At 37.9% G+C, this 11,251-nt stretch overlaps 1 long non-coding RNA gene across 1 annotated transcript; it reads right to left on the reverse strand.

The window, feature by feature from the left end:
* Positions 1-439: 439 nt before the first annotated feature.
* LOC131994084 (uncharacterized) lies at positions 440-973 on the reverse strand. Its single transcript, XR_009396421.1, has 3 exons — positions 901-973; positions 793-823; positions 440-703 (listed from the first exon to the last, which is right to left on the reverse strand). It is a non-coding gene; the product is annotated as an uncharacterized LOC131994084 (long non-coding RNA).
* Positions 974-11,251: the final 10,278 nt, after the last annotated feature.

An 11,251-nucleotide genomic window follows, 5' to 3' on the forward strand; every position in this document is an offset into this window, starting at 1 on the left:
AGCCAAATTTGGAAAATTGTGCGATTGAGTTGCGTGGTTTTAACAAATTGCTCATCCCCACAATCAGCCAAAATTGGTCTAATATATTCAATATCCCCTTTTATTACGCCACACATAAATGAGATAAAATGTATCATACCGTAGTCAAGTATAAAACAATCGTTTTACTTAAGTTTTTTTTATTGGCATACTTCCGATTCGAAGTTGTTGTTTCCATTACAATGTTAACACAGCCGCCAGGACTACTCAAAAATAGTCCCAAATTCCATTACCAGCAAAACACAAGACACCACAACGACTTCAAACACAAACTCTTTATCCACAACTTACCCAACAAACAAAATCAGCATTTCAAGGTTTTAATTAATTAATTAAATTTGATTTTTTTATTCTTAATTTACTTTTACAAACTAACTTTATGCGAGTATTCCGTGTTTTTTTATTTGCAGAGCAAACCCAAGGACGCCCACTCTGCAAACGTACCTATGTAACATCAATGTCATAATTACCAGGTAATGTACCGTAAACAGCTGAGTACAATTTTTTCTCGCGAAGTACACTATTTGTCAACGAGTTTTGGTTGTGTGTGTCTAAGTGATAAGCTCGTCTTCATCCCCGTGCTAATAACTGTCGCAAGAAGAAGTATGGACACACCAACAATTTGCGCCCTTAGAAGTAGATGAAGTACATTGTAAGTTGAAGACTATTATAATTCATGAAATAAAAAATGATACAAACATATTTGGTTAAATTAACAAAACAAAATCTTTGCTCATGTACTTGAAGGGTTACCTTACAATTTTGAAATCTTAAAATGCGTTTTCTGCAAAATCAATTTTTTGAGTTATGTACCCTTTAAAGACTTCAGCGTTATTTATGTATCTTTAGAAACAAACTCACCTTATTAGAGCAAATGAATATAATAGTTTTGTTGCGTTCAAGCTAACTTTCCCTGATTGATCACTTAAGGTTGATATGAAAGCAGACTTTTTTTTGTTTTTGTCAACCATTTGTCGCAGTTAGTTTTATCGAGTTTTCCATGTACAATAGAAGCGGATTTAATAAAGTGGTCTTATGCGAGCAGCTGTTAACAGCCGGCCAGGTTTGACAGTATTAGAATGTCAGATTTTTGTTTCGATTCTCTTTGTTGTTTTCTTCTTTCTCGCATATTTTCTGCTCATGTATGCACACGAATACACACAAGCTCACAAAAATTTCTTTACCTGTGTTAGCAAAACGTCGATCAGTTTGAAGCCAAGATGGAGGATTGCACCGTATGATTTGTGGTTGTTGTACAAATGAGATCACCTTTAATTGTTTCGCCATGGTTTGCAACTGACAATTTCGCACACTCAGCTTAACGGCTGATATTCTCTTCTAATTTCGGAATAGCCGCTGAAAATTTTAATTGTTTCGCGAGCGAAATCTGACTGCAATCAAACGTTTTTGTTTCCATACTGTTTTGTTTTCTCTATTTTATATACTTTTTCGCAAATAAATAAAGTAAAACGAACCACTGAAACCAATAAAACAAACAGAAATGATGCCAGCAATAGTTTGAAGTGTTGCCACTATAATATATTTTTGCTATTATCCTCACTTTAAGCAGAGAACTACTTTCCCCCTTCTTTTAGCCAATGTTTCGCCGACGCTTTTTTTATATGGAGTTTGACAGCATTCCGCCTGAAAAGCTGAACAGAATACTCAGCTTAAGCTGGGTATGTGCCTCTTGCGAAAATTTCGGTTGCAGCCAAGACATTTATGTCGCCACTGAAAAATAGTTGTGTAGAATACAAGACATTGGAGGCCACCGTAGCGCAGAGGTTAGCATGTCCGCATATGATGCTGAACGCATAGGTTCGAATCCTGGCGAGACCATCAGAAAAAATTTTCAGTGGTGGTTTTCCCCTCCTAATGCTGGCAACATTTGTGAGGTACTATGCCATGTAAAACTTTTCTCCAAAGAGATGTCGCACTGCGGCACGCCGTTCGGACTCGGCTATAAAAGGGAGGCCCCTCATCATTGAGCTTAAACTTGAATCGGACTGCACTCATTGATATGTGAGAAGTTTGCCCCTGTTCCTTAGTGGAATGTTCATGGGCAAAATTTGCATTTTAGAATTCAAGACATACATCGATTTATAATTTTGGCCGAATTTACCTGCGTGAATTTAACGACGTCGCTAACTTTCAATAACAAAATAACATCGACTTCTAGTTTTGAGCAAATTTTAAAATTTTTTGGTAAATAAAGTAAATGTGTCCTGTAATTAATCGTTTTTATTTGCAAATAACTTTATTTCATGTTGCATGGAGCTATTAAAACATACATTTCTATTTGTTTTTGCCAAAAATGACTATTATGTTACGCTGTTACGCAAAGAAAATTTCATTTGAGCTGCGTACCTGCAAACGAAATTTTCGGTAACGGTACCGGTAACGAAAATTTCGTTTAGGATATGTCAGTGCATTTCTTATGGTAACGAAAATTTCGCCAGAGATGCATACTGCTCTTAAGGCTGGAGCTACGTTCTTTTTTACGTTCTAATTTCCAAAAATCGTTCTTTCGGTAGTTTGACAAAGTTGATTTTTTTGGGTTTCTATGGCCAAAATATTGCCATTTACATATAAAAAAAATAATATGGCATCAAATAATTTATCAGCTGCTTACGAGCATGTGTGCACACAAATGTGGGTGTATGGGCCGTACTGAAATTCATGTATGTTTTTGTAATTCAACCAAAACCCACACCTTCGTAATTAATATATAATGAAACACAAAACAATTTAAAAAGAGACAAATGCAGAATTTATTTGTCAAAATAATTAGATTTTGTAGTGTTTTCACTGTTATAAGTTATATAAGCACTACTTTTCAAAAGACTTTGTCAGCATCGGCCACTTTTATCCAAATATTGTTGTTGTAATTGCAAACCAAAAGGACAACACATTCTTCCACAATTCTCATTATTTCGTACAGATTGATTGAGTTGCGTGTTGTGAAAGAAACATTTATTTTTCTTTCGAGTATATTTACTTATACTAAAAAAATACTTTCTTATGTATGCATCCACAAACACTATATTTTTTTTCCAACCAGTGTACATGCGATCTTGCAGTAACCCGCCCCGGAAAACATAGAACTACTATGAAAAACAAAAGAATAGTAAAAACGGACCCCCCCCAACGTTGACGACCTACGCAAACGAAAAAAGGACCATGATTTGCGGATCTGCAGCTGGAATGTCCGCACTCTTTATAGAGAAGGTGCATCATACGCGCTGGCGGATGTATTAGAGAAATACAAGGCAGATATAACCGCCTTACAGGAAGTGCGATGGACTGGGAATGGCTTCACTACAACACCAAACAGTGACGAACTATACTATAGCTGCCATAACACGAGGTATGAACTTGGCTGCGGATTTGTGGTTAGTCGGAGACTGAAACACCTAGTCTCCAGCTTTACTCCGGTGGATGAGAGGCTAGCCACGATCCGCATAAAAGCCAAATTCTTCAACATCAGCCTTATTTGTGCCCATGCCCCGACGGAAGACAAAGACGAGCAGACCAAGGATATTTTCTACGAGCGCCTAGAGAGAGAATATGACCGCTGCCCCGCCCATAATATTAAAATCGTTCTGAGAGATTTTAATGCGAAAATAGGGAAGGAAGACATTTTTGGTCCAACAGTCGGATAGTTTAGCCTCCACGAGATAACGTCCAGTAATGGGTTGAGGTTGATAGATTTCGCCGCGACAAAAAAATGGTAGTTAGTAGCACCAGATTTCAACATAAAAACATCCACAAAGCCACATGGCTGTCACCCGATCAAAACACGAGAAACCAAATTGATCACGTTGTGATAGATAGAAGGCATTCATCCAGCGTGTTAGATGTACGATCGATCCGTGGAGCGAATATATTGTAGATTCGGATTATTACCTTGTTGCAGCAAAGGTTCGGACCCATTTGAACATGGCGAGGAAAGTACGATCTGACACTGCACGGAAGCCCGACATTGAAAAGCTGCAGACACAACAAATGGCAGCGGCATACTCCACTCGACTGACCCAACTGCTTGATGAAAGCACTCCTTGTTCCGATGATATAATGGCGCAGTGGCAAACTATTGCCCACTCCATGGAAAATGCCGCGAAATCCGTACTTGGGAACCGGAAGCCTCCTCCAAAAAACCCATGGTACGACCAAGAGTGTCGAGATGCTGCTGAAGCCAAGAATGCGGCATATAGAGCAACCCTGCAATTAGTAGCAACGCGCAAGATGAAGGAGAGGTATCGGGAGAAAAGGAGAGAGGAGAAACGTCTATTCCGCAGAAAGAAAAAGCAAATGGAAAGACGTGAGTGCGAGCGAATTGAGATGTACAGGAGTCAGAATGAAGTCCGGAAATTCTACCAAAGAATTAAACACCAAACCGATGGCTTTGGTGCAGGCACATCCTCCTGCAGAGACAACGAAGGAAATCTGGTAACTGACACAGACAACATGCTGAGGATATGGAAAGAACATTTTACCCAACTGCTAGTGTCCGATGTTGGCGGCGAAGAGGATACCGCAGAACCAATCCCTGATGATGGTATAGAATGTTTACCTCCTAGTCAGAATGAGGTCCAAGTAGCAGTAACCCGACTAAAGAACAACAAGGCAGCAGGAGCCGACGGGTTACCCGCTGAACTATTTAAGACCGGAAGCGACACGCTGATAAGGCGTATGCATCAGCTTATCTGCGCAATCTGGCTAGAAGAACGTATACCCGATGATTGGAACCTCAGCATACTACGTCCCGTACACAAGAAAGGAGACAAGACGGAATGTGCCAACTACAGAGGAATAAGTCTCCTCCCCATCGCATACAAGATACTCTCGAGCGTACTGTGTGAAAGATTAAAACCTAAAGTCAATGAGATAATTGGGCCCTATCAATGCGGCTTTAGACCAGGTAAATCCACCCTAGACCAGATATCCACACTGCTCCAAATCCTGGAAAAGACCCGAGAAGGACAAATCAACACCTACCACCTCTTTGTTGACTACAAAGCCGCCTTCGATACTCCTTTACGTTCAAAGGTATTTCAAGCCATGTCTGAGTTTGGTATCCCTGCAAAATTAATAAGACTCTGCATGATGACACTTGCTGATACGCGTTCCTCAGTAATAATAGGAAAGAATCTCTCCGAATCATTTAATACCAAACGAGGTTTCAGACAAGGATCTTTAATATCCTGCTGGAGAAGATTATACGAGATGCAGAAGTGAATAGATATGGCACACCAATCACAAGAGAGCACATGCTACTCGCCTATGCCGACGATATCGATATCATAGGTCGGTCACCGGAAGTAGTAACTGCAGCCTTTGAAAGAATCGAAAGAGAGTCAGTGAAAATAGGTCTGGCAGTAAATGGAGATAAGACGAAATGGATGGTTTCCACTCCCAAAAAGCCTTGTACAACCGAGCAGATAAAGAACATGGAGAAAGTTGGGAACCACAACTTTGAGATAGTCAGTAACTTTATCTATCTCGGCACCGCCGTAACCGAAACGAATGACATCAGTTTTGAGATAAAGTGAAGAATAATACTGGCAAACAGATGCTACTTTGGAAGTAAGTAAGCAGTTTAGAAACAAGGCCACCTCTCGACAGACGAAGACTACACTTTACAAGACACTGATACCACCCGTGCTGTTATATGGTTCTGAAGCATGGGTACTTGTGAAAGCAGATGAGGCAGTGCTTGGAGTATTTGAGAGAAAGATTCTTCGTAAAATATATGGACCAGTTTGCGTTAACGGAGAATATAGGCGACGTATGAACCACGAGCTGTATGAGCTGTATGACGACGATAGCATAGTTACACGCATCAAAATACAACGGCTGCGTTGGCTAGGTCATGTTGTCAGAATGGATGAAGAAGCTCCAGCAAAGAAGTCTTTTAAAGGCAAACACGGTGGTACACGCAAAGCGGGAAGTCCAAAAGCCCGATGGAAAGATAAAGTTGTGGGAGACACCTCGAAACTTGGTGTCAGAGATTTTAGAATGAGCGCAGAAGATCGAGGCGCTTGGAACGCTATTCTACGTTCGGCTAGTGGAAGAAATATTCTTACATAGCCAATTTATGTAAAGAACATGTGAGCAACATCACTAACACTTACAAACACCCAGTTACAATTAGAAGTTTGACGATCGCGTTTATTTTGCGTAAGAAAATTACTTGTTGCACAGCGAAAATGGTTGTGTTTTCAATTGGCGTCCCGAAATGTAAATTTTCCCTAGATGAAAAAACAAGTTATGACGAATCGAACAAATTTCGGCAAATTTTTCCGTTTATTATTTTTATATGGAGTTTCACCGCCAAAACCGAATATAATACCGACCTTTAAACGGTAAATTTGGTGAGCCTGTTAGTTTTAGCAGTGGTCTAGAGGAACTTCAATCGGAAAAAGTACTGGACGTACTGGCAACTCGATTATTGTAAATATAACAATCATGAAAGAACATGGTATGAAGGTTTGCCGTTTCATATGTTGGTGTGATTCGACTACGGTAATAAATTAGATTGGTTCCAATAATCGAAGGTACAAACCTTTTGTAACCCACAAGATATTGGAAATTTTAGAATCAACTTGCCCAACCAATTCCGACAAGACTCAATGTAGCAGAAATAACAGATTTTTCAAGAAATAATCGCTGGTTCAATGGAACAAGTTTTTTGTACGACCATGAATCTGCTTGGCCGGAAGGAGCTTGGGATCGCATGGTACATCATCGCCCCATGAATACACGTTTCAGAGTTTCCTAATCGAAAAGGAAAATATAGTGAAATCTCGCCCTTTGACACATTTGCCATTGTCACATGAAGAAGAGCAGCCGCTTACGCCCAAACACTTTTTGCTTGGAGCTGCAAATACCGCTCAGACCCTTGCTACCCTAATAACCGACAAACCTTCTGTGCTAAGAACGCAATGACTCTTTTCTCGTCATCTACGAGATCATTTTTGGAAGCGCTGGATTAATAAATACTTGCTTACCTTGACTAGGCGAGCTAAATGGCGCAACTTTACGAGGGCTATTGCGATTGGTGACCTCGTGCTTTTTTGTGATACCGGCGTGTCCCGAAGGGAGTAGAAGCGGGGTCGTGTGGTGAAGGGGTTTGTAGGCAATGATGGCGTGATTCGTAGTGCAGATGTCGAGAAGAGTACAATAGTATTAAGGCTGTCACGTCGGGGTCACCAAAATGTCAATTCAAGAGGAGTAGTGGTTGTTAGTTTAAACGATGCGTCAAAACTATCACTATTTCCTTTCTTGAATTTCTGATTCTTTTCTCCTAGCACTTGTAACTAGTAGAAAAATGGGCAAGCAATAACACATGGGGTTGTTTTAATAGATTGCCAAATGGCCTTTATTTTGTTTGAGGTTATATACTCTTACAGTTAACAATGGGCTTAAAGACAAATGCTTATTAATACAAAAGTTATATCAAAACAAGTAAAAGCAAACTCAAGAACTAAATGCAGTTGTGCAGACGTATGCAGATTTAAATTGAGTTGATTGACTCTACGTATTTGCTATGCAAATGCATTTGCATAACTGCTGAGTTGCCGAAAATGGTCAATGACTCGATTTGTTCATTGACCTACATTGACGCATTTATTAATATGTTTATTTCAATTGACGGCATAAGTTTTGTTTTCTATGTTCTTAACAAAGGCGTCAAGTTTCCAAGCTCGCTATTCAAGATATGATGAAGTTAATATTGGTTAATTCACGGGGGATGTCGCTGATTGCTTCGTTTTTATTTTGTTTTGATTATTATATTTTTTATACAATGCCATTTGTTCCATGAGCCACCATAATTTTAAATATGAGTGTTTTTGCTTTATGTTCTTTTGTTCTTGTCAAGCCGTACGCATTTCAGTGTTTATTGCCCTTCCAATTTTAAAGCCGTTACTGGTTTATAACGAAGCAGAGGCTTCTTGTATTTTTACTTTTATTTTAAGTTTTTTAGTTTTTTTTTTTAATTTCGATCAATTTGTTAGGAACACACTGCGGTGATTAGTCAGTGATGCCTGATCTTTTGCGTGAAAAATTGTAAAAATTTTGATAAAAAATCGTCATATTTTTTTTAACGTCATAAAATTGTCACACCGGAAATTCATCTCTTTGATTTAAATTTCGCAATATGTGTAAAAGACCTGTGGTAGCTAAAATAATAAGGGCTGCGTTTGATTTACTATTACTTTAAATAAAACTATATATATTCTGATATTTATTATAAAGAGACAAAATTTCCATTAATTTAATTTTCCTTAAACACAAAATTACAATTAAATCTTTGCTAAAAATTTATCTATGGATAAGATTTCAGTGAAATCTGACTAAAGAGAAACTTTCAGAATGGTAGGATACTGGAATTCTAAAATGGAAATTTTATTGAAATTTCGATTTCTTCACGGAACTTTTTCCAATAACATAAGTATTTAATAAGGGCAGATAAAGAACAAATACAAATAATACAAAAACCGATTTAGTAGAAACACGACTGTACTACCAATATAGGTCTGATTACCTTCAAAGTAAAAAAAAAAACATAAAAGTCAAAACATAAAAGGATTTGAAGCAAAAATCGTCAATCGTCTAAAGTTAAAATTTCGGACAAAAAATTGTCAGAATGGCGTAAAATCGTCACGTCTGGCAGCCCTGTGAGTAGTTGTATGGCATTAAAGGTTTTTATTTTGTTTATCATGTTTTTTTGTAGCAGTAATTTCCTGCAGCTTCCTTCAATTCCGTATCATTCCTTTCCATTGATTGTTGTTCATGAAATAAAATCATCGTTTACACTCTGGAAAACTATTTTAATGGAGCTTATTTTGTGGAACATTATTCGCCACTTGCAAAGGCACGTCGCTGTCAACGACAGGTCCAGACCAACCCCAAAAACATTTTTGGTTTTGTCGTTTTTTCGCTAAGTCGCTTGAATTGCTAGATCTTGGAATCGTCTGCCTTATGAACTGCGTATTTTCTCTCATTCCAATAATGTCTTTCGTTTAAAACTTCTACGATACTCATATACTGCCTCTGAAACCTAAAAGGGCGCACTACGTGAAAAAATTTCGGAAATCCGTTTTCTCACTTATTAAAACAAAGATGCCCCATTGGAATCTTTAGTGATTTTGGCGATTAAAACCGCTTTTTTAAAGTAAAAATGCACTTGGCAGCATTGGTAACTGTCAAATAAACATACAGTTCATTAATTATCACAAAATAAATAAATCTGCTAAGCAATAATGAAACGGAATAGCTGAAATGGTATGTATTTAAAAAACATGATTCTCACATAAGATCTAAAAGGGCGCACTACGTGAAAAAATTTCGGAAATCCGTTTTCTCACTTATTAAAACAAAGATGCCCCATTGGAATCTTTAGTGATTTTGGCGATTAAAACCGCTTTTTTTAAGTAAAAATGCACTTGGCAGCATTGGTAACTGTCAAATAAACATACGGTTCATTAATTATCACAAAATAAATAAATCTGCTAAGCAATAATGAAACGGAATAGCTGAAATGGTATGTATTTAAAAAACATGATTCTCACATAAGATCTGATGGTTTTTATATTAAGATGCCTGTTGCTGAAGTCCATGGCGAAACAATTAAATTAATTAATTAAACATTTGTACAACAACTACAAATCATATGGTGCAATTCGCCATCTTACCATCAAGCTGATTGACGTTTTGCCAACACAGGTAAAGAAATTTGTGCGCTTGTGTGTACACGTATGCATACATGAGCAGAGATTATGCGAGAAGGAAGATAACAACAAAGAGAATCGAAACAAAAATCTGACATCCTGATCTCTGAGACATGGTTTCAACCACATTATGGGAATAGACTGGTATCCGTAGATGGTTACAGGTTTTTAAGATCCGATCGGGATGGCAGGGGTGGTGGAGTTGCTATCTATATAAAACATGACATAGATTTTAGACCCATTGCTTCGTCTAGTTCAACAGACAAAGTTGAATATATTTTTGCCGAACTTCACTGTTTGCGTAAAAAAATTCTGGTTGGGGTTGTATACCGTCCGAACAAAAGAGTGCAATATGATGACATGGTGAAGAGACTTGAGGATATAAACAGTCATTATAATGATATTATAGTCACTGGTGACTTTAATAGTAATGTGTTTGAAGAGATACATTTAACGGGGAGCATGCAATCAATAGGGTTGCATGTTGTTAATTCCAATACTGCCACACACTATACAACGACAACAGAGACTCTTATTGACTTGTTCTTCGTAAGTCCCAAGACTGATGTGAAGTTATATTATCAATTATCGGCACCACTATTTTCAAAACATGATTTATGTTTTTTGACTTACGGCGTTCCAATGGAATATACAAGTATAACATATACGCACAGAGACTATAGAAACGTTGATTATAACTTACTACTTTGTGAAATTGGCACCGTTGAGTGACAGGAACTTTATGGCATGTCTTGCGTAGATGAACAGACTGCATTTCTTCAGCGTAATGTGAGTCAGATTTTCGACAAATGTGTTCCGATGAAGACCCGAACTGTTTTTTCGAATGGGAATCAGTGGTTTGATAATGAAATTAAAGTATTGATACGTAAAAGAGATTGTGCCTACTCTCGATGGAAGCGTTTTAGAACACCTGAACTCTTTAATGATTACAAGCGTGCGAGGAATCAGACCACTTCTTGTATAAAGACGAAGAAAATAGCTTTTTTTAGTCGTAAATTTCAAGAGGCATTGAACACGAAAGATACTTGGAGACATATTAAGTCAATTGGAATAGGAAGTGATAATGCATCAATGGATAGACATGTTGATTTAGATGAGATTAATAGGAGTTTCTTGAACATATATTTTCTTGAGCCAAACGTACATTTCTACGACAGTGACTTTAGTAACGTAAACCATAGTAGTAACAACACCTCACCAGACCTACGTTTTGAACAAAGCGATATCGTTCGCGCTGTAGAATCGATTAAGTCTAATGCCATTGGTTCTGATGGTATTGACCCAAAATTTTTTTAGTATAATTCTACCCTTTATTCTTGCGTATATGTGCCATCTTTTTAACAATATTATTTTAAGGAGTTGCTATCCACAGTCTTGGAAACGGGCAAGGATAGTCCCAATTTAGGCCAATAGACTTCCATAGGTCTTTAAGATATTTGAGACTCTAGTCAACCGGA

Source organism: Stomoxys calcitrans, chromosome 1, assembly GCF_963082655.1.
Source record: "Stomoxys calcitrans chromosome 1, idStoCalc2.1, whole genome shotgun sequence".
In the NCBI taxonomy this organism is placed as follows: Eukaryota; Metazoa; Arthropoda; class Insecta; order Diptera; family Muscidae; genus Stomoxys; species Stomoxys calcitrans.